This window comes from Leptosomus discolor, chromosome 1, assembly GCF_034619465.1.
Source record: "Leptosomus discolor isolate bLepDis1 chromosome 1, bLepDis1.hap2, whole genome shotgun sequence".
Taxonomy (NCBI): domain Eukaryota; kingdom Metazoa; phylum Chordata; class Aves; order Leptosomiformes; family Leptosomidae; genus Leptosomus; species Leptosomus discolor.
The window spans coordinates 49,695,564-49,721,209 of record NC_141391.1 but is presented as its reverse complement, the minus strand read 5'-3'; positions in this window follow the sequence as shown (position 1 = coordinate 49,721,209).

Here is a 25,646-nt window from a genome sequence, read left to right as displayed (position 1 = left end):
CAGTAAAATCCATGAAAAAGAAATAGCTTCTTTTTTTTTTTTTTTTTTTTTTTTTTTTCTTTTCCCTGGCATAAAGAGTCTTTATCATGGAAATAATGTCAATGTCTCAATAAGAGGTAAGGTTGAGAATTAAATTGTAAACCACATTGTTTCATGAAATAAAAACAGACAGAAGGTGAAGATAAAGACATGATATCAGGTCTCCAAGACAAAACAAAATTGTGGAGGTACAAACTTCTGCTTGACTGTCAGGGTTTATGAGGAACACCTTTAGAAACATTCCAAAGACAAAAGCAAGCAGTAGCGTATAGTGATGACTCTATACTACTGAAAGATACTAGTAAAATATTTTTGTTTCACAACTGGTGACTTTGGGAAAACATGAAATCTCTGTACATCCAGTACAGGTTCCAACTGTGGAAGACTGAGCAAGCAAGTATATCTTTAGAAGATTTACAGGAGAGGAACATAAATTGAAAATGTCTGAGAAATTGACATTGCTGAACACTTCCCCATGTAAACTTTATGTGTCAATTCCATACATTTTGATACACAATATTGTTAATGTTAGCTATTTTTAAGTCATATTTCCTGTGCTGTTCTTCAACGTAAATTTACTTTTCAAATTTTTTTTTTCCTTTTTTTTTTAGCAACATAACAATCCCCAATTGTCAACCATTTAGGAGAATGGAATTTGGGACATTTTTTTGAAATATGGATAATTTTTAGTAAAACTTTATTAGAGACATAGTTAATTTATCATCATGAAATATCTTGAGTACAGTTTCAAAGTGTATTGTTAAAACCCTCAGAGATCTCTGTATTATGTAAAATAGAGTGTCACGGATTGAGGCTGGGCCAGTCACTAACGAATGACAGACGCTTTCCATTAACCCCTCTCCCCTCCCAAAAGAGAAAGGGAGAGAGATTTTATGGTTTGGAAAAGAAAACTAAAACAGCTTTAATGAAACAATAACAGTAAAAGAAAAGATAATAATAAGAACAAGGAAATAATTAAATATATACCATATGTACAAATATATGTAAATAGATACAACATCAACACTGAACCCAATTCCCCCCACCGTGATGTTGATACGTCACCACCGACACTGCAGGGCTGGCAGCGGGGCAGTCCCAGGCTGGACACGGCATCAGACAGGAACGGGATGCAGGAGCTGGATTCAGGCACTGGATTCAGGGATTCACGGATAGGGATCAAAGACAGAAGAACAGACAGAGTCCTCCTCAGATGTCGGCCATCGAAGAAGAGAGATTGACCCTCATGATCTCTCAGCTTTATGCTGAATATGACATATGTGGGATGGAATACTCTGTTGGTCAGTTGTCTGGTTCGCTCCTCCCTGCAGGTGCGACCTTTTACGTGCTTGCAACCCTTTTCACTTATGGCACCCCAACATGGAGTACAAGATTTAGCAGTGACCTCGGTTGCTGTAAGACCAAGTATAAGCAAGGGCCTCTCTGCATATCATTCCTTGGTATTAACTATAAACATCAGACCTTATCACTGCGAGAAGCAGTCACTGCCTGGAAAAACATTTCAGAAAATGCAGTTACTAGGAAGAGACTTAACTGAAAAGCAAGACCACTAAAACAGAATTAGTTCTGGTTTAGCCCAAACCAGGACATAGAGATTCCATCCTCAGATTGTAATTGAGCATGTTGTAGGTGCAATAGGCATTTAGGGGTATTTAGAGAAAAATATTTATAGAAGCCTACAGTCATATATATATATATATATATATATATATATATAGAAGCTTTCTGTTGCTCCAACTCGATCTGTCAATGACATAAATGAAGAGCAAGGAGATAACACACATGATAGTTGATTGATAAGAAAAGTCCCTAATTTAAGTACAGAACAATAATTTTAGGAGTGAGAGCTTTATAAGTAATAGGAATCTATTGAGGCTAAAGATGAGAAAGCTAGCTGGGATCTAGGTGAAATATTGTTTATCCCTGTTTCATTCTTTCTACAGATCCCAGCTTTGCGAATAAGTGAGGGAGGAGTATGATAGACATTTAGGTCCTGGGGTCATTACCACAGAGATTGACACTTTGTATTCAAATACAGTAGGGTACTCTCAAAAAATGGTATGTTTATATATTCCACTGAAATTATTTTTTTTTATGAAGTGTTCTTCAGCACTTTGGATATAATCATGAGCAAGATAGAAAGACTGACATTTTTTGGATTTGTTCATTTTGTTTCCTACCACAATATGAATAAAACAACTTAAGAAAAATGTAATATACACATTTTTGTCATTCTTTATATGTATTTATTACTCAAGGCTTTTTTCACAATTTCAGATGCAAAGAATTTTTGTTAAACACTGAAGTTACCGGGCATGTATTTCAACATGTTTCTATCGAATTCCAAGTTTCTATTGGTTTATAATCTTTAATTACTAACTCATTTTTGCATTGGAGGAGACTACTAAATTTGTCTTTACATCATAGCAGATAAGTATAAGTCTCACTTACACAGACAACCTGTCACAATAATCTATGTGGTCTAACCTCTCCCACTCAAAGCAGAGATAACTTCAAAATTAGATTACTCAGAATGGAACATTCACAGCTTCCATGGGTAACCTGTTCCAATGCTTAATCACCTTCATTGTGAAAACATGTTTTTCTGAAGCCTGAACAGAATTTCCCGTGTGATGACTTGTGTCTGTTGTCTCTCATTCTATCACTCTGCACTTCTAAAAAGAATCTGATTCTGTTTCTCTATAACCTCCATTAGCTAGCTGAGAACAGAATTAGATCCACTAGTCATCTTCTGTTCCATAGGCTGAACAGATCCACCTCAGCCTGTCCTTGTACATTGAGGACTGGTTGAGCCCCTGACCATGTTGGTGGTATTTTGCTGTGCTCATTCCAACATACTCTGTCTTTCCTGTACTGAGGATCTCAGAAATAGAGAGAGCGATGTAGATGTTGTTTCATAACTGCTGAATAGAGGGGAGTAATCACTGCTCTAGACTTGCTGGCTACAGTTTTCATAATACAGCTCAGAGTGTTATTAACCTTAATGGAGTACTTCTGACACATACTCAAATTGTTGTATACCACTCCTTCACCATCCCCCATCCCTATTTTTTTTTTTTTTTTTGCGGGTTAATACCTGCTTAGCTTGTCCCCAGCCTGTGCTGTTGCAAGGAGTTAATCTGTCATGTGCAGGGCTTTTCATTTGTCTTTGTTTAAATTCATGAGGTTCCTATTGTCCTATTCCTTCAGTGTGTCAAAATATCTCTGGATGGAAATGCCACCCTCTAGAATATTATCCACTCCTACCAGCTTCATGTCACAGATGAGGTTGATAGCCCCATCTTTCATTTCATCACTAATGTTGTTAATGGAGACTACAATACTGACTCCCGAAAAAATACTTCCTGTAACTGGTGACCAGTTAGTCTTACTGTTGATCAATACTTTTTGAGCCAAATGTTATTTATACACTATGTAGTACACCCAAACAGTCTATATTTCCCTGATTTGTTTACAAGGATACTACTGGAGATATTATGGAAAGTTTTAGTAAAATCAAAGTCAGTTACATGCATTGCTCTCCACTTACCCACAGAGCCAGAGCAGTCATAGAAGTCAGTCAGGTTGATCAGGCAACTTTTTCCCCTGGTGAATTTGTCAGCTCTCCTCAACCACCTTCTTGTCCTTAATGTATCTGGAAATGTTGTAAATGTTTTCCAGGAAGATTTGCTCCATAACCTTTCCACAGTTTGAGGTGAGGATGACAGACCTGTAGATCCTTCCTCTTATCCTGTTTTGAGGATAGACACCACGTTGGTGTTTTTCCAGTCACCAGAGACCGACCTCCCCCCCCCCCCCCCCCAATTAATAGAGAGTGGTCTCTCAATTGAATGAACTAACTATCTTGGTATAATTGGATATATCCCACCCAGTTTCTATATATCTTATATAGAGCTCTATATATCTTATTTGTCTGTGTAGTCCCAAAGTCTGTGAACTCATGAAGTGCAGCAAGACCAAATGCAAGGTCCTGCACCCAGGTCAGGGCAATCTCCAATATCAGTACAGACTGAGTGATGAATTGATTGACACCAGACCTGCAGAAAAGGACTTGGGGATACTGGTGGACAAAAAGTTTGATTCAAGTCAGCAATGAACAGCCCAGAAAGCCAATCTGGTCCTCATTTTACAGTCCAGCATATTTTACAGCCCAGATTCTACATCTCAGAAAGCCAATCCTATCCATAAAAAGAAGTGTGACCAGCAGGTCAAGGGAGGTGTTTCTCCCTCTCTTCTCCACACTTGTGAGACCCCACATGGAGTATGTATCCAGTTCTGGGATCCCCAGTACAAGAAAGACATAGACCTCCTTGAGCAGGTCCAGAGAAGGGCCATTGAAGATGATCAGGGGTCTGGAGCACCTCCTTAATGAGGACAGGCTGAGAGTTGGGGTTGTTTAGTTTAAAGAAGAGAAAGCTCTGGGGAGACTTTATAGCGGCCTTCCAGTACTTACAAGGGGCCTGCATGAAAGATGGGGAGGGACTCTATCAGGGAGTATAGTGATGGACAAGGGATAATGCTTTCAAATTGAAAGAAGGTAGATTTAGATTAGATATAAGGAAGAAATTCTTCACTACAAGGGTGGTGAAGCACTGGAAGAGGTTGCCCAGAGAAGTTGTGGCTGCCCCCTCCCTGGAAGTGTTCAAGGACAGGTTGGATGGGCCTTTGAGCAACCTGATCTAGTGAAAAGGGTCCCGCCCATGGAACTAGATGAACTTTAAAGTTTCCTTCTAACTCAAACCATTCTTTGATTCCATGAAGTCAATCCTATTCTTCTGTGCTTAGTATGTTTTTGCCTCCTAAGTTAGACTATCTGGGAAACAGTAAATTCAGTAAAGACTGAGGCAAAAATGTCTTCAGTGTCTCATCATTTTCTGGTGTCATTATAACATAAAACAATGACACCATGTTTTGCTTCATTTTTATTTTGCTGGTGAAATTCCTGTAGAATCTCTTCTTGTTAGCCTTCCCATCCTCAGCCAGCCTGAACTCTAGACAAGCTCTGGTCTTCACAGGATTTTTTTGCAGACACAGGTGATGCACCTATACCACTCCTTGATAGCCTTCCCTATTTCCACCTCCTATATAACTCTTTTTCATGTTCGAGCTCAACCAAACACATACAGCAAAGCTGGCCTTTTCTTTGAGATCAGTATGGATTGTTCTGGTGCTTTGAGAAATTTATCTTTAAAAACTAACCAAGTGTCCTGGGATCTTTTACTCTTTAAGGTAGAGATTTTCCTAACAAATCTTGCTTACTATATCCCTGAGCTAACAAAAATATGTTATCCTGAAATCTTTAGTTTGCCTCTCATCTTTCTTACTGTCCTGAGGAAAGAAAAGGGTAGATATGATTAGGTTTCCTTGTGTGTGAGTTTTTGGGAAAGTATTACCAATGAGTTTTTTCTACAGTAGTTTGCCCATAAGTATTAATATGATTATAACTGTACTCATAATAACTGTTCGCTGTATTTTGCATAGATCCTCAAGATTTTACTTAACACTAAGTTTTTGTGGCTCCCCATACACAGTGTATTACCTTTTTGCACAAAACAAGAATTCAAATATAGTAAATTCTTTGAAAAATGTTTGTTTCTAAAGGATTGCTGATGGGATTTCTAAGCATTTGTAAATAATCTCTGCTTTGTTCTGCATAATTCTCCATAAAACTCCATTATCTCGTATTTATTTTTGTTGATAATTGCCTAGTTCTTGTTGCCGTGCAGGAATAATTCACAGAATGAGTAAAGCATAAAATTAAATGATGTTGTCTTATGAATTCTGGGCATATATTTAAATAGTGCTGTTGATAGTCAATATCTGGTAAGCTTTTCTCTACTTTATAAAAACCAGCCACTGCATGTCAGTGTATATATCTATGTCAAGGACTGGGGCTGGGCCGGCCACTAATGAATGACAGACACTCTCTGTCAACCCCTCTCCCCTCCCAGAAGGGGAAAGGAGAGAGAACAAGGGAGAGAGACTTTACGGTTTGGAAAAGAAAACTAAAACAGATTTAGTGAACCAATAACAATAAAAGACAATAATAAAAATAAGAAAAAATAATTAAATATATAAAAATACATACAAAACCAATACCTAACACAACTCCCACACACTTCCCCCCACCCCCTCGATGATGATAGGTCACCACTGATGCTGCAGGGTTGGCACTGGGGAAGTCCTAGGCTGGACTGAGTAACAGACAGGAACCCGATGCAGGAGCTGAATTTAGGAACTGGATTCAGGGATATACAGATAGGGAACAAAGCTAGAAGAATGGATGGAGTCCTCCTCAGCTGTCAGCCACTGAAGAAGAGAGCTTGACCCTTGTGATCCCTTAGCTTTATACCAAATATGACGTATATGGGATGGAATACTTAGCTGGTGAGTTTTGAGTCACCTGTCCAGCCTGCTCTCCCTGCAGGTGATACATCTTTATATGGTTGCAACCCTTTTCACTTCTGGGACCCCTCCACAGAGCGCAAGATTTAGCAGTGACCTTGGTTGCTATAGGAGCAAGTATAAGCAAGAGCCTTTCTGCATACCATTCCTCAGTATCAACTATAAACATCAAGCATTATCACTGCTGTAGGCAGTCACTGCCTGCAAAAACATGCTGTAGATTTCAGAAAGTGTAGTCGCTTAGAAGAGACTTAACTGAAAAGTAAAATCAGGATAATATATATACATAGAGCTGTCAGAAGAATTTTTTTACTGAATTGAAAAAAATTGTCACTTCATCTGAGTGGCTTTCTTACAAAAGAATAATGCACATTACAGTACTCAAAGAATTTCAGGCAGCTGCTGCTTAAACAGTAGAAGACAATACATGATGTCAGCAGTGGAATCTTAACGCAAGCCTAGCTATTCAAAAAGTCTGAAGAAAATGTCCAAATTTTGTTGAAAAAAAAAGTTTAAATAATGCTTACAATGCTGATGATTTGTTTACAAGATGATAATCTATGGACCATTCTCATTAAAGATGAAGATGAGTGGATTAAGAAGAAGAAAAGTTTCGAATAATTACTGATGTGGAAAACAAGCCAAAAGAAGAGTAGATGTACTTAGTCCTGAATTTTATAAGGTCACAGTTTAAAGACGTGTTGGTACTTATCCTGGAAATTTAAAAGGCAGTTGAGTTGTATGATCTTTAGTGGTTTGATGAATATTTTGTCCACCTTAAAATAGTATTTAAAACTTATTTATATTATTTCAGCTTCCAGAAGGAAGATGAACCATTTGTTCTCCCATGCTGTAAAACAGGAAAAAACAGATGTGATGATCCTCTGCTTACAAGATGCTCAAATATACTATTTGCACCTTCATAAAAAAAAAATCAAATGTTACAAAATTGACACTCCCGAGCTTTCATCTGAATGTTTATATAAACAATGTCTTACTTAGAATATTGAATATGGCAAATATCGTAGGACAAGGAACTATACGTATGTCTTGAGAAAGAGATAAGTCTCATGTAGAGACTTCCTGGACACATTCTAACAAACCAGTATAGTAGTTTTGGACAACATGACACTTCAGATATTTTGATCCTTGTTCACAACTAAAATTCATGCTTTCTTGTGGTTTAACCCTGATAAGCAGCTAAGCATCACATAGCTGCATGCTCATTCAGCTTAACAAGAGAAAAAAAAGGTCCTACCCTCCCAAAACGAAACCAAACCACAACCAAGAATAATAAATGATAAAAAAAACCCACAATAATTTATCACTGCCAGTTGACTAATGCCAGCCAGTGCCCAAGGAAAAGCTGCCCCGAGAAATGCCCCCCAAGTAGTTTTATTGCTGAGCACAGCATCATATAGTATGGAATATCCCTTTGGTCAGTGGGGTCAGCTGTCTCAGCTTCTTGTGCACCTCCAGCCAACTCACTGGTGGGCTGGGGTGGCAGGCAGAAAAGGTCTTGACTCTGTGTAAGCACTGCTCAGCAATAGCTAAAACATCCATGTGTTATTAACCATGTTTTGATCACAAATACAAAACATAGCACCATAAAAGCTACTAAGAAGAACATCAAATCTATCCCAACCAAAACCAGTGCACTGCTTTATGTCTGTGTTTAGGTGAAGAGTCAGATATTATGGACAAACAGTTACAATTTGCACAGTTTATTTTTTGCTCATCTCAAGTTTATCAATATAGAAAAAAAATCTTTCCCAAAACAGGTCATTGAAAACATACAGAAAGCTGCATAGAGCTCTGAGAACAATATAGCATCCATTTAAAATATGTAGTCAAATACTTAAAGTACTCTGCTGAACATTGGGTAAAAAATTAAGTCTATTACACACAGAATCACAGAATCACAGAATCACAGAATCACAGAATCACAGAATCACAGAATCACAGAATCACAGAATCACAGAATGGTGGAAGTTGGAAGGGACCTCTGGAGATCATCTAGTCCAACTCCCCCACCAAAATTTAGACTATAGCAGGTCACAAAGGAATGCATCCAGATGGGTTTTGAATATCTCCAGGGAAGGAGAGTCCACAACCTCCCTGGGCAGCCTGTTCCAGTGCTCTGCCACTCTCAGAGTAAAGAAGTTCTTCCTCATGTTCAAGCAGAACTTCCTGTGTTCAAGCTTGTGCCCATTGCCCCTTGTCCTGTCACTGGGCACCACTGAGAAGAGCCTGGCCCCGTCCTCTTGAAACCCAACCTTTAGATATTTAGAAGTGTTGATAAGGGCCGCTCTCAGTCTTCTCCAGGCTAGAGAGCCCCAGGTCTCTCAGCCTTTCTTCATACGAGAGATCCTCCAGCCCCCTAATCTTCTTAGTAGCCCTCCGATGGACTCTCTCCAGTAGCTCGCTGTCTTTCTTGAATTGGAGGGCTCAGAACAGGACTCCAAATGTGGCCTTACCAGGGCAGAGTAGAGGGGGAGGTTGACATCCCTCGACCTATTGACCACACTCTTCTTAATGCACCCCAGGATGCTGTTGGCCTTCTTGGCGACAAGGGCACAATGCTGGCTCATGGTCATCCCGTTATCCACCAAAACACCCAGGTCCCTCTCTGTAGAGGTACTCTCAAGCACGTCGACCCCAAGCTGTAGTGGTGTAAGGGGTTATTCCTCCCCAGGTGCAGGACCTAACACTTGCCCCTGTTAAACTTCATTTTGTTCCTCTCCGCCCAGCTCTCCAGCCTGTTCAGATCTCGCTGAATGGCAGCACAGCCTTCCACTGTATCTGCCTGTTTCTGCTTATAAAATGCTTTTGTGAAACCTACACAAAGAAATCACCATGTCAGAGCTCAGAATTATATGAGGTATGCATGATGCAATTCCAGCAGTCAAGCAGATACTTGTCCATTTTCAAGAACTGAAATCTTTAGTAAACTCAATATTAAGTCAACTGTAAGACAAATACCCCTCTCCAGAGCTAAGCTGCTCTCCTTTCATTACTCTAGTGGTGAGATTCCTATTCAAATTCTTATCATTGTTAATATCCTCAGAAAAGAAGGATCTTGATAAGTGACTTAGAAGTGATCTGTCAGTTTCAAAATGTAGTGGATCTGATACACACACCCTACATTTGGTTATGCACATTTGAACACTATTTTAATGCTTGGGGGCGTTAATATTGAAGCATAGTTATAACAGCTTGAAAGTCAAATACCTTGCTATCTTATGACTGATTACCGAGTTTATAATGAACGCTTCCTCTGACAAGTAATGAAATCAGTAGTCTCTCGACTATTTTTGACCATTTCAATTCATGCAAGTGAACTGTGGAAAACCTGTGAAAAACATATTCTGTGGCTTCTAGCTATTACACAGCTCTGACAACTCATGAGATCTGGTTATCACAAGGAATTTGAATTTAAGCAGAACTTAAGATGCAGCTATTGTTTTGCACTATTTAAAGAAAAAAAGAGTTAGTAAAGATGTGTGTGTTGTGGAGTTACATTTACTTAATGAACCTACTATTAATAAAATAATTGCAGTATATACATTCATGACTCTGCTGTAATATAATTAATATAAAATTTTAAATATTCTTCAAAATTTCCTCAGTGATTTCAGATCCAAGCAGGTATACATTTTCACTTATACTTTTTAGTAAATCAACAGAAGAATAGTTTGAAATATCGATATTTAAAATTGTATTTTTTCTTTTTAAAACAAGTTTGTGAGGATCACAATTATTGGTGATTGGCGAGGTAAAAAAGCTGCTTAAATTTTTTAATTTAGATAGACATTTCTGAGACAAAGTCACAATGTGATACAAAATAATTTGGATCAATTTTAGTAGAGTTGATAATCAGTTTTGCCACTTGAATCACAGAAAAGATGTTTTTAAAGGTGTTGTGACTGGGCATATTAAAGACACAGAACTGGAACTGATATTTTAGAAAGAACAAGTGTTTTAAAATTTATAAATACTAACACATCAAACTTGATGAGCTACCTTACAGAAATTCTCTCATTTAAATATTCATAATGGAATTCTGGCATTACCATAAGAAAACTCTCCAAAATGTTTTATTCAAACATTTCTATTCTTGCAATATCATGAGCTCCATAGCTACATATTAAGATATCATAAACAGATGATTAAACTTTATTTATTGATTTACAGTGTACTACAAATGGTCTTTGGGTCAGTGTATCCACAAAGATTAAAAGTTTACTGTGTATTTGAAGGTATAACCAAAAGCATGTTTCAAAAATTGACCAGTAGGAAAAAGGCAAACTTGTTTTTAAGGTACATGAGGATTCCCATATCCCTTGACACTTATTTTCTTGCCATAAACAGATAATTTGAGGTTGTCAGCTGGGGATTGTCCAACAAGTAAAGAATTTTTACTTAGGCTCTGTGTGCTTAACCATGAAATAAATTATTCGTGATACTTCAGGGCATCAAATGTCCACAAGAGAGTTAAGTTGTAAGGGGTAAGCCTTTTTATAAACAATACTTTTAGAAATGTTGTCATTTATGAGTTTCAGCGCCTGTCTGGATTGGCTTTCAGAGCAGTATTTGTTATTTATAGGTATTTTCTGAATGCTACTGCAAAACGATTTCAATTTAAGTGTTCATGAACTGTACACTTGAGCATTTCCACCATTAGTTTCTCTCTTTGAGGAGTATAAATCACAACTACTTTTATAACAGAAGATCACAAATAATACTATGACTAATCAACACTGTAGGATTGCTGGTCACTTGTATCATTTACAAACATACGCAGAGCTTTACTAATTTTTCAGAAATACTTGAATGCTCACAAAAACCTACAAATCAGCACATTTTATCAAACTAATTTGATAAATAAGTACAGGAAATGCCAATAAAACATAAAAAAAAAAAAAAATCCCACCAAAACCCATCCCTTTTTTTTCTAAGGGTGACTAAACACTGGAACAAGTTGCACAAAAAGATTGTGGTGATTTTATCCTTGGACACATGCCAAACTCGATAGAAAACAGCTCTGAGCAAGTTGCTTTATGTGACCCTGCTTTGAGCAAGGTTTTGGACAAGGTGATCTCCAGAGGTTCCTTTACTGTTTCTATCAGTTTCACCATTTTGCTTTTCTGAAGCTGATTTTCTCCACTATAGCAATAAGAGGCATGAATGTTTTAACGAAATACTATGCTTCTCATATGTGTATCTTCAGACACGACAAAGGTGGGCAGGAAGACTGGTCTGTATACTGGGACTTCAGGCACCACCATACTAAGTGAATGAAAGCTGTCTAAGAGAATGTAAACATTAAAATATCACATTTGTGTTTTTTTGTTTCTTTCTTTTTTTTCTCCTTGAACTTGGAAGTATGAGTTTGCAAATATGGCCTTCCTTTTATTTACAGTCTCCATGTACCATCAAAACTAAGCAAGGACAGACTACATTAATATTGAGAAACAGTAGCTTCTAACAATCTTTTGTATAATGCCTTTCATTAACTTAAAAATTAGCCATAAAAATATTTCAAGTTTTGCAATTAAAATTCCCTGCTGGTAATTACTGGAGGTATTGCTAACAGAAGCAATCAACATTTACAGAACAGATTGCTTCAAGGTATTATTGAGCTTAAAACTTGAAGTATCATGGACCTTCATTCAAACTGTTAACATTGGTATGATAAAACCAGACCTAAAGTGTCAAATTCCTGACGTAGAATGAATACTGTGAGTAGTATTAAAAGTTACATTGAAATAGACATTGAAATATGCAGTGGATTAACCTTGACCTGCTGCCAGACTACCACCCAGCCTGCCTCTCGCTTCCCCTCCTTAGCAGGATTGGGAGAGAAAATAAGATTTAAAAGCTCGTGGATAAAAATAAAAAGAGGGAGATCACTCAGCAGTTACCATCATTTGTAAAAGAGACTCAACACAGGGAAAATTAATTTAATTTATTGCTAATTAAAATGGATCTGTGTAGTTGGAAACAACAAAAATAAAACACGTTGTTCCCCCCTCCCCCCCTTTCTTCCCAATTCAATATCAGTCCTTCATTTCCAGCTCTTCTACCGATTCCCTGCGAAGAGGAGCAGGGGTTATGGGGGACAGAAGATTGTTATCAGTCCGTAACAGTTACTCTCTGCTGCTCCTTCCTTCTTACACCCCAGCTCCTGTTATTGTCCTCACCATGGGCTTCAATCCTTCAGGATAAACCTGCTCCAGAGTAGGTCCTCCATAGGCTACCATTCCCGTCAGAAAAAATCTGTTCCAGTGTAGGCTTTCAGCAGATCACAGTTCCTTCAGGAAATACGCACTCGCTCTGATGTGATGTCCTCCATGGTTTGGGCTGCAATGTAGCTATCTGCTCTGGTGTGGTTCTCTCCACAGACTCCAGGGGAATCTCTTCTCCAGCACATGCAGCACCTCCTACTCCTTCTTTACTGACTTTGGTGTTCTTAGGGCTGTTTCTCACTTTTTTCCTCAATCCTAACTGCCTGTGCAACTTTTTGCCCTTTCTTAAATACATTTGCCCAAAGGTGCCACCAGCTTAGCTGATGGACTTGGCTGTGTCCTGTGGCGGGTCAATTGTGGATCTGACTGTAACCGGCGGTGTTCAGCATGTGGTAGCCACTGGTCTCTACTCATAGAGGCCACCCATGCAGTTCCTCCCTACCAAAAATTGCCACCTACAACCCAAAGTAAAATAAAACAGTATCTTGGTGAAAGTTACAAACAAAAATATCAAAATTTCACTGTATTTAGAATATTGGCATGAAACAAATAGCAGTAAAAGGCCACAGAATGATCAAATATTTTTCATTTAGAAACCTCTACTCAGACAGAATCACAGAGCCAAGGTAAATAGAGAGATGTACTGATGAAAAGAATGGATATGTGAAGAACTGCAGGCACTAGAGGAAGTGTAAGTTGTAAGAAAGAAACAGTTTTGACGTCAAGGACCATTTTTCTGTTGAATATTTTTATTTGATGTTAACCTCTTTCTGGGCATCATGGTTTGAGCCTACCCAGCTGGCAACAAAAGCACCAAGCGGCTGCTCATTCACCACTACCCTTTCCCCTGAGGGATGGGAAGGAGAAAATGCAACCAAAAAAGGCTCGAGGGTCGAGACAAAGGACAGGGAGGGCTCACTTACCAGTTATGGTCACAGGCAAAAGAGACTCAACTTGGGGATAAGAACATACATTTAATACAAACAACCACCACCATCAAGGAGAATGAGAGATACAACCAGGTCTTATATACAACACACCTTCCCCCCGCCTCCCTTCCTGTCTCCCCCGGGCTCAGCTCTGCTCCCTCTTCCCCCCCAGCAGCGCAGGGGGCAGGGAATGGGGGTTACAGTCCGTCCGGCACAAGGCGTCTCCGCTGCTCCTTCCTCCTCAGGGAGAGGGGCCCTCGCAGCCCTCCCCTGCCCCACCGTGGGGTCCCTCTCACAGCAGACAGCCCTCCACCCACTGCTCCAACGGGAGTCCTTCCCGTGGGGCCACAGCTCCCCAGAACCGCCCCAGCGCGGGTCCCTCCCGGGGCTGCCGCCCTCCCACTGACGGGCGGCTCCAGCGCGGGCTGCCTCGGAGTCACGGCTGCTTCGGGCCCGGTCCCTGCTCCTCCGGCCCGGGGCCCTCTGCACGCTGCAGGCCAACCTCTGGGCCACCGCTGATCTCCAGGGGCTGCAGGGGCTCAGCCGCCACCCCACTGTGGGCTGCAGGGGAACCTCTGCTCCGGCACACCTCCCCCTCTCCTTCCTCACTGACCTGGGTGTCCGCAGGGCTATTTCTCTCACATCCCCCTTCTCTCACCTCCTCACCAACACAAACAGACCAAACAAAAAGAGAGCCAGCAACCACTTCTTTCACTCTTATATAGTTATTTGCAGAGGTGCCATTGGTCTGGCCTTGCTCAGAGGCAGATCCGAAATTGGAGCCAGGGGAGTTTCTCAAAGCCTCTTAAGGGAGGCACCTCTGTAGCCCCCTCCCCCACTACCAAAACTGCGCCAAAACCCTGTCAGACACTAAACCACCACACTGGAAAAGGAATTATTTTAAATCAGCCATGTCAGGAGGATTATATGATTACTGGGAAGATAATAATAAAAAGCAAAAGAAACTTTAAATTTAATTTAGCAATTCAGAGACACTGTCAACACAGAGCACGTTCAAAAATGACTATTATACATCTATGTGTAGATACATGGGTACCTGTGAACACATATACACACAAACACCAGATGTAGATGGAGTTCAAGTCTGTCTGATTTCAGCACCTATACTTTTCCATCCTTCTGAATAAATTGTCTGTGATCCCTAGGATGTTAGTGATGGTGGGTATACATCTTCCTGAATCTTCAGGGTGAGACCTTGTTTGCCTAAGTACTGAACACTTAAAATAGATGCCTATAATTTTCCTTGCTTTCTTCAAGCACCATATTGTGAAAGAAATCTCACAAACAAATTAGAAAATTATCAATCTATCTGATCAGAAAGATCTTATGTAGGTCCTAGGAGAGTGGTCCAAATGCTGTGTAAAACAAAAAGTATCAAACAAAGTGCAAGACAGATTGCTTTACTATTCATTAGCTTTTAAAATTTCTCTTATACCCCTGTGGGTATTCTATGGCCAGTGGACTAACTTTAACAGCTGGAACAGAACAATGAGCAACCTTATTTGAGTATCTATCAGCTGGTGAGCAACATACGTGCGAGATCTCAATTTAGCTTCCTAAAACAAATAAAGTCCATTTTCTCAGTTTTGGGGTAGGTTCTGCAACCAGCAAGAAAGTGTACCATCATATCTTCCTCATACTGTATTCTATGAATTGTAGTAGTTGTGCCCACTTACAGCTCTGTTCAGTTTGTTAAACATGCCTTGCAAACTACATACCATTCTCTCTTAAACAAAAATGTCCTTAGGCAGAATACAGCTATCTAGATGGTTTGCTCAGTCAAAGCAGCAAATGTCAAATGAAATTATGTTCCCAAAATTTTCATTCTTGTATTGGATTTGTGTGGCAAGGTTTTGGTAGTGAGGGGACTACAGGGGTGGCTTCTGTGAGAAGCTGCTAGAAGCTTCCCCCATGTCCAATACAACCAATGCCATCCAGCCACAAGACGGATCTACTGCTGGCTAAGGCCAAGCCCATCAGCAACAGTGACAGCACCTCTGGGATAACATTTGTAAGAAGCGGGGGGGGGGGGGGGGGGGGAACCTGCAAAACCTGCACAGGAACAAACTGCAGCTGGAGAGAGGAGTGAGAATATGGGAGAGAAACAACTCTGCAAACACCAAGGTCAGTGAAGAAGGAGGGGGGAGAAAGCGCTCCAGGTGCCAGAGCAGCAATTCCCCTGCAACCTGTAGTGAAGACCATGGTGAGGCAGGCTGTCCCCCTGCAGCCCATGGAGGTTAATGGTGTAGCACTTGTCTACCTGAAGCCTATGGAGGACCCCACACCAGAGCAGGCGGGTGCCTGAAGGAGGCTGTGACCTTGTGGGAAGCACGTGTTGGAGCAGGCTCCTGGTAGGACCTGTGGACCTGTGGAGAGAAGAACCTATGCTGGAGCAGGTTTGCTGACAGGACTTGTGACCCTGCAGGGGACCCATGCTGGTGCAGTCTGTTCCTGAAGGACTATACCCCCTGGAAGGGACCCACACTGGAGCAGTTCATGAAGAACTGTTCTGTGAAGAAGTCCTTCTCCCATGGGAAGGACTCATGTTGTAGAATTTTGTGGAGGACTGTCTCCTGTGGGAGGGACCCCACACTGGAGCAGAGGAAGAGTGTGACGAGTCTCCTGCCGAGGAGGAAGGAGTGGCAGAGACAAAGTGTGATGAACCGACTGCAACCGCCATTCCGTGTCCCCCTGTGCTGCTTGGGGGCAGGAGAGAGAGATATCAGGATTAGAGATAAGCCTGGGAAGAAAGGAGAGGTGGAGGAAAGGTATTTTAAGATCTAGTTTTTACTTCTCATTACCTTTCTCTGATTTGATTGGTAATAAATTAAATTAATTTTTCTCAGATGAGTCTGTTTTGCCCATGATGGTAATCGTTGAATGATCTCCCTGTTCTTATCTCGACCCGTAAGCCTGTTGTCACATTTTCTCTCTCCTATCCTGTTGATGAGGGGAGTGACAGAGTGGCTTTGGTGGGCACATGGCATCCAGCCAGGGTCAAGCCACCACAGTTCTTTATTACTTTGGCAGAGAAGCAACAAAGGAAGATAATTTTTGTGATAGAAAGAAACTGATGTAAACCTAAATGTGATCGTACCACTCACAGCTAGAATCATGTATGTAGCTACTCCCTGTAAATGTGATTGTATTATTTAAATCTAATTTGCATATGGCCTATGAATCTTACATTAGCTTAATTTTCATGAAGAACAATCCCTCAGGAAGCTCTTAACCTTTTCCAAAACTATTGAGCTCCCCCCCTTTTTTTTTTAATGCCACTTGTCCTTGAATTACTGTTTCTCCTGTAAAAGGGAAAAGGTGCTTAGAATAAAGTTTGAGCACATAGGCCAAAACACTTACTTAAGCACTTGATGTTAACCAACAGAACAGTACTTTCCAGTATAGATACTGAACAGTCAGATAATGGTATGTAAAGTCACAGAGTAAAAAAAGAATTAACGGTCAAGTAAATTCAAATAGCCGGAACAATTGAGAATAGCAAGATCTGGTTGTGGACGTGGAGAAAGAAGAAAATTGCCGTAATTTACAGAGAAATCATCAATCAATAATTATTAATTATTTGTTTATTGTAATAAAACTTTAATTCACACATTAGACCTACAGGTACAAGTTCCTACAGGTAGTATTTCTAAGCAAAATATTCCTATACCAGTCAGCATAAACTCCTTTTCCCAGAAGTAGCCTGTAGAAAAAAATGCTCTGAATGCTTATATCAAAAACTGATGAAGAGTTATTTGCTGTACACTGTTTGTGTCAAAAATTCTGGATTGAAAATTAATACATATACCCAGACTGGTCTACATGAGGGTACTGTACAGCATATCAGGAATTATCATAAAAAATATCTTCTTTTAAAAATATTATTTTTGTTTGCATTTTATAATTTTTCTATAATTCCAGTCTGAAACCATTACTTTTTATATGCCCATTAAATTTATGTATAGAACAGACAATTATTAAATTAGCTCTTTGTTAAAATGACCAGAATATTATAACTATATATATATAGTTTATAGATTATTCTACAGTTTTAATATTGTACTTACTGCTGTCTGGCCATTTATAGTGTAGCTATATTTTCCATCTTCCCTTTCTCCAATTCAAATATAAAGGATTAAATAGATTTTCCCATTTATATTTCAGTAGTTATGTGGAATAAAGTGTAACATCTAAACTACCAAAAGAACTATCTAAAAAATTACCTTAAATCAAATAATTAAGGAATACTGTCTACCCATGCCCTTTATGCAGTAGTATGGTAGCAAGGGATTTCCTAATATGTGTATATGCATGTTCACTATACACAATGAACTTTAAAGCTAATTGTATACAGTATTGTGGAAAATCTTTGGTATTTCTCGTCTGTAAAACATACAGTTTTAATGAAAAAGAAATATTTTTGTCTACCTTGCTCCATTCAGTTTTAAATAAATAACTAGGAATGCAAATATATTAAAAACATCATTAAAATCTATGCAGATGTCTACTTGCAATCCTTTTCTTCCTCTTGACTTCCCATCAGAATTACAGCCACTGATTCACAATTTAATGGCCTAGTGTCTTTGCAGTTTAATTCAGTTGTCAGCCTGGTCACATCCAACTCTGAAAGCCTTAAAGCCCTAAACCTCCATGACTCATAGATCTTAATGTTTCCATCCACAAACGAACAGTTTCTTATTTCTGTCAGCCAGTCTGTCATCAGAATTTTTCAGTCTCTGATGGTAATTGTCTAGGATGCACTATGTACTATTACTTTAGTTAAATTCCCTTGCCTCCTTTTCTAAGCTGTTTTAAGTGTAGGCCTTGCTTTTTAGACTGAAAGGGACAGATTAAACAAACAAGCCAGCAAAGAAACAAAAATAGCCATATCTGCCTCCAGCTGGATTTCAAGCTATATTCTTTGGGGTTTATTTGTAAAGCCCAAAATTGTTACATGCCTCCCATATACAAACATGCACATATTAATGTCTGGCTGGTCACAACCACAGCTAAATAATGTAGTTGTTTTGCCCACAGAATACTGAAGTTGCCTTTCTGTGCTTATCTGGGAACACAGGAAGCTTGAGAGAACTAAGTCAATAACTATTTTAAGAACTACAAACCAGAAACTTTCCTACTTAGTTTCTCTTAGTAAGTGATCCAGTAAACACTCTCAGAGTATTCTTATTTTAAATGGGTAAGTTTCCCACAAGTATCCTGTAAATCACTTGTGATATAGAGCAGCAACTGAAATGGTCACCCAGCTTGGCAATGACAGTGCTTAATTCTTGCTTTATATTTTACCTCCCTTAATTACATGAACTGATACGTAAGAGGTCATTTAGAACAGGATAGAAAGAAGAAAATGGTAATTAAAGATGTGCAGATATATTCAGAATATAAGGAACTGCCATTTGGATTTGTATCAAGGATATATTATGCAAGATTTATCTGGTGTAACATTTTTTCTAAGTTACAAACTCCATACACTTTTTACACCTGTGATTTAAGCCTGCTGTCAAGCCTGCTCAACCATCAAATCTTGATTTTTTTGAGTCTTGTTAATTTTGTTAATTATTTCTTTTTAAATCAGTGCTGATGGAATTAAGATCCTAACTTGAAGAGCTTTTTTTCTTGGAGCATCCTTACACTAATTTTAAAGGGAATCACAGAATTATAGAACCATGATTTTAGAGAGTGTTTATCTGCTATAAATACTGATAAGCTATCATTCTCACAAATCTATAGGATCACGGACATGTTGGAAGTGACCTCAAGAAGTGTCCTTTCCAATTTGCTGCTTGAAGCAGGGGCAGGTCTGCCCTTGCTCAGAGCTTTGTGCAATCGGGTCTTGAAAACCTCCCACAGCGGAGAACATCCCAGCATGCCAAGCCGCATGACTATTCTACAGGAACATCTCTTGGGATGGTTTATATGAAAATGTTTCCTGCTAAAAATTCAATGAATGGTCATGCTCAGCAAAAGCAAAGCCAAAACCAGAGTCAAAATAAGCATCTTCACCTATGTCCTCACACATTGTAAAAAACAATATTCACAAATACTATAAATCTACGCATAACTGTTAGCTTCAGAATCCAGGAGGATGCTCAAGGAATAAAAAAATATACTTTAACATCACTAAAACAATCTTGGTTACCAATTACATCCTGATTTCCCTTGTTGAGAATGAAGTACAAGACATTCAGCCTCATTAATAGAGATTTTAATAAAGTCACCTAATTGATTCAGAAGTGGAAAAAGCAGAACAATTTCTTGGGGACTCTTTTAAAAGGGCTTATGGTTGCCGCCTTAATGCTTACTGATACCAACAGCTGAAGAACACTCACATATTTCCCCCTAAGTAATCAGCTAAATGAGAGGAAGCACAGATAATCTGAATATATTTTTAGATTTACATGCAAATTACTTTCTTTTTCTCACTCTTACTATTTTGCCTAGTCCATTGCTTTGTGCCATGAATATAGAATGTTTCAGTTCCACATATTTAGAAACATAATAGTTCTGACAGAGTTAAAGTCCATTTTTATTGCATTCACAAGGCCTAATTCAGTGCAAAAAAATATAGCCAAGTCTATCATTAAACATCAGGGGCTTGAGGTGCGGTAATTTCACAATGAAATAATGCTTTACTAATGTACATTTTATATGTTTTTTAGCAAACTGTGTGAATAATTTTCATTGCAGTTACATTTATCTTCGGATTTAGAGGAAAAAAGATCTAATTAGTTTGTGTAAATTGAAGTCTTTTTCTAATCATCACATCATGTCATTAGATTAAATGTGAGAACGCCTCAACTTTGGTACATCATTCTGTAACTATAAAATGGTTAATGACAAATATTCCCTCCTACATGTATATTGTTCTTTGTTAGTCACGGTTTTAGTTATTCAATTAATTTGTTTTAAGAATGTAGTCCTTTTTGACCACCTCATAAACTACTGCATTGGTTCGGACTGATCTTTTTGAATTGGTATTGGATTATAACCACTGCCATTTTTTGTGAGATTGTTATAAAACAGTATTAGTCTTCTTTATGAAACTATGTTCTTTAACTACAGAGTAGCGGTCTAGGGGGGTATTACATGTATTAGCTCTGGTGGATACTGGAGCTGAGATTACTGTTTTATATTGTAATATTGATAGTAAAGAAGCTATGTCACAGATTTGTGGATTGAGGGGAAATCCGACCCCTTCTCTCCAAGACAAGGTTATCTTAACAACAGGGAATGCCACACCATTTATCACTTTGGTGTTAATTGCCCCTGTTAAAGAACATACCTTGGGAATTGATGTGTTGTCAGGATGAAAAGTTGAAAGTTTAAATGGTCACTTCTGCTTCGGGACTTAAGTGGGATTTGCAATTTGATCTATAACTGTCTTGCGTAGATTCCCAAAGTGGGATCCTGTTGTGCTGCCTGTGCCTCTCAAGATGGTAACTGTAAAAAATATCACATTCCAGGGAGCAAGGAGAAAATTACTCAAACCATTCAGGCAATTCAACAAGTGGGAATTGTTAGAGAAAATATGACTGCTTTTAATAATCCTATTTGGGCCATTTTAAACCAGATAGCGCTTGGAGGATGACTGTAGATTACAGAGAACTAAATAAAGTCATTGTGTCCCCCCCTTGCAATTACAACACAGACATGGTGCCTCTTACAGAAAAAAAAACAGCAAAAATTTACAACCCTGGAAGGTGGTGATAGATCTTCCTAATGTTTTCTTTTTGATAACCATTACATATTTACAAAGCATGTGCACATAATTGCATTATTTGTATGTAGCTAAGTTTAAGGGTATTTTATAGGCCGTGGGGAAAGATAAAATCACAGAATCATAGAATGGTAGGAGTTGGAAGGGACCTCTGGAGTTCATCTAGTCCAACTCCCCAGCCAAAGCAGGTCAGCCTAGAGCAGGTCACACAGGAACACATCCAGATGGGTTTTGAATATCTGCAGAGAAGGAGACTCCACAACCTCCCTGGGCAGCCTGCTCCATGCTCTGCCACCCTCAGAGTAAAGAAGTTCCTCCTCATATTCAAGCAGAATTTCCTGTGTTTCAGCTTGTGCCTGTTGCCCTTGTCCTGTCACTGGACACCACTGAGAAGAGCCTGGCCCCATCTTCTTGACATCCATCCTTTAGATATTTAGAAGTGTTGATAAGGGCCGCTCTCAGTCTTCTCCAGGCTAGAGAGCCCCAGGTCTCTCAGCCTTTCTTCATACGAGAGATGCTCCAGCCCCCTAATCATCTTAGTAGCCCTCCGATGGACTCTCTCCAGTAGTTCACTGTCTCTCTTGAATTAGGGGGCTCAGAACCGGACACAGGACTCCAGGTGCGTCCTTACCAGGGCAGAGTAGAGGGGGAGGTTGACATCCCTCGACCTATTGACCACACTCTTCTTAATGCACCCCAGGATGCCGTTGGCCTTCTTGGCCACAAGGACACAATGCTGGCTCATGGTCATCCTGTTATCCGCCAAAACTCCCAGGTCCCTCTCTGCAGTGGTACTCTCAAGCAGGTCAACCCCCAACCTGTACTGGTGTAAGGGGTTATTCCTCCCCAGGTGCAGGAGCCTACATTTGCCCTTATTGAACCTCATTAGGTTCCTCTCTGCCCCGCTCTCTAGCCTGTCCAGGTCTTGCTGAATGGCAGCACAGCCTTCCGCTGTATCTGCCTTGAGCACCTGGCGGGTTAATTATATGGGCCCCCTCCACCTGTTAAGGGGGTGGCAATATATTTTCACTGCTATGGATACAGTGTCAGGACTAGTTTTTGCTAAACTCACCAAATATGCTAATCAACATAACACAACCGAAGCATTACAACAACTCTTTATCTTCAAAAATACTATCTACAGGGGAAATGGAATTGTTTACAGCAACCGATTGTTTGGTGGGACTGTGACCTATTAGCCTAGACACACAGAACTGTAAACACGCTCTAGTGACTTGTAGCTGGGGTGTCAAAAACCACATATATCACAGTAATTGTTTTTCAGTTCTGTGTGTTTGACAAGTAGATCATCTGTGTTTAGATAATATAGGCCTGCAATGGACTCAAAGGCACCTTATGAAACACACTTGAGATTCCTGCCCTACTGTGGGAAAGATCAAAGCACTGTGGAAAATACACCTGAAAAGCCCCTGTTATAAGAGTCAAAAAGCAGCAGGGTTGTTAGATTTTTACTTACTAGCAGGACTAAGCTCCGTGGTGCCTGTGTCCCTGCTTATGTGCCTCCACTTGTCTGCAGAGATCACCCAGATCATGAGGTAACAAGAATAAATTTACTCTTTGCATTTCATCTGTGTTTTTGCGGTTGTTCCTGCATCCTGACTGCATTGGCTCACACAAAGGCACACATGACACTGCATCAGAATGTAAATAACACAGGTGGGGGAACTGAGGTGAATAGTGCTTTCATCAGAGCATGTATGTGTGAAAAACAAAAAGAAGGCATAAAAGTACCAGATGAGAGAGAGAAAACAATAGAGAAACAATACACATTGAAACAACAGTACTTCAATCCAGAGAAAAAGCTAAGGAAAAGCTTTTAGGGTCAGTACAATTTTAACATTGGATTTGAAAAAATTGAAAAAGGTGATTTGAGCTATGAGGACTGAAATTAGTACCTTTGTGACACTTTTCCAGTGTTAAACAGGTTTATTTCTAAATGAACAGAACAGTTCAATTGCAGTGCAATTCTCCTTCTAACAGGTTCTTAACTAACTATCCATGCAAATGAAAGACAGAATCTATATCATCGATATCGTTATTCATCTAACTGAGGTTATAATTTAGACTACATTATGTATAAGTAAGTCTTTCTAAAACTGAGAATTATAACAAAAGGAAGGTACTCTGTGTTTGGGACTGAAAATACATGTCATGCTATATTGAAGATTTCTGAAGAGAAAATCATAGCTCAATCTGCAGAAGACATGGTAAAGCAAAGAGGAAGGAGGCACAATTTAGTAAATGTAGCGTTGTATTGTCTTCTATACAGATTGATAAAGCATAATCAACTAAGTTTTAAAAAAAAATAAACGTCCTAAGGTATACATCACATAGCTACAGGGGGGTCTTTTTACAAACTTCTTCTGTCAAGGTCTTGAGGGGCTTTTTGTGTTGTTTTGGTTTGAGGTTTGGTGTTTGGGTTTTTTTTAGGTTTTGATTCTGAAGTGCTGAAAACTAGTAACAGGTTTGAGCTAATTTATTGAGAAACCACTAAGAAAAATGAAAAAATACTTCCTAAGTACTCACTAATTCAAAAAAGGAGATAATATGTAAGGCTTATAGAACTACAGTGAGGCTCAGGAGTGGTATTAGACTGTGTGACAATCTGTGAACCAACACTGACTTACCAAGATGCGCTGCTTGCTCAATACGGAACCATGCAAGATATTTTGTACATATTAGGAAAACATATTATGCAATATCAGCACCAGTTCTTCCTTCAGCAAAGTTTATTACAAACTTCCAAAAACTTGCCTCCTGACAGTGGTTTTTACTTCCTTTCTGCTACCTTATTTGGATGAACAGCTTAAGAATTGCAGGAACACTAGACCTATGTTTTGGTGAAATTCTGAGCTTTGTATTTTGAAGTCAGGAGAGAATAATATGGATTTTTCCATTTCTTCCCATAGTGATTCAATGGGAATGATGTGTGTCCCACAGGGTCTGGAAAACTTTGCTGTATGTAATAGTTCCTTTTTATTCAATGGATAATTTACTTTCGACTCCTTTAAAATTCAGATAACTTGTCTCTGTCCAAAACAAATTGAATCTGAACATGACATTCTTCCTCTTTTGGAGATGTAGAATTTGAAACAAATAATTTCCTTGGCTTTCAGCAACAGTCTGTCTCCTTTTAAATGTTCATACACTGTCAGATCTCACTTCACTGAAAGACAAAAGCCTGATACAGAATAAGTTTACTATTAGAAACTGTTAGTTTAATTGTTCTGAGTGTAATATAGGATAATAGCCACAAAGCAGCAGAAAATTTAAGTGAATCTTCACTATTTATTGTCACATTTAATGAAGATCGTTGTTCGTTTTCAATATACTACAAAGAAAATTTGAAGAGAATAATCATTACAGTCTTTTCCATATTATTTAAGTTCTTTGTGAATTAAAATAAACTAAAATTATTAGTTTGTTGCGCATAAACATAACAAAATTATGACAAAATATCTGATAGAACATAAAATCTTTGAGGGCATTTAGAATTAAATTATTACTTGTATGAGTTTTACAGTGTGTGAAAATCTGTAATAGTTTTTAACTTTGATAGATTTCATTTGCAGTCTTTACAAACTAAAAATACTTTTCATGGGTGAATGTGCATACAGGTATGCACATATACGCTAATATATATCTATGCATACACGCAATATTTTTTAAACAGGTTATTTAGAACTAAAGGATTTTAGCAGAGTCAATGAGATCTTGCAAGACATTCAATAAAAAGGAAATTATGTCTTTTTCACTTAATAACTTCCTCAGAAATCCTCTAGATGCTTTAGAATTTGTATTCTTGGGAACCCCTTCAAAAATAGTGTGGAAGGGAGGTAATCTAAATTTTGTCTTTGTCCCAAATACCATTAAGGCATTTTATCAAATGATACTTAAATGCAAGACGCATAAGCAGTCCGATAAGCAGGTAACAGATGATAGGAATCCACTCACTGAGAGAATGCCCTTAACAAATGAGTTACACAGTAAAATTCCATGTTGCTTATTTCACTTTTTTGTCCCGTTAAATCCTGGATTCATTCCTGCGGATAGTTCAATGACAGATTTAGTGGCACCATCCTAGAGTGTTTCATAGTTCATTGGTTAAAGCAGCTTCCTGGGAAATGTAAACTATGGATTTAAATCTCCTTAAGCTGCAGGGAGAAAGGACAAGAACATGAACAATAAATTGCTTTCCATAAAGCA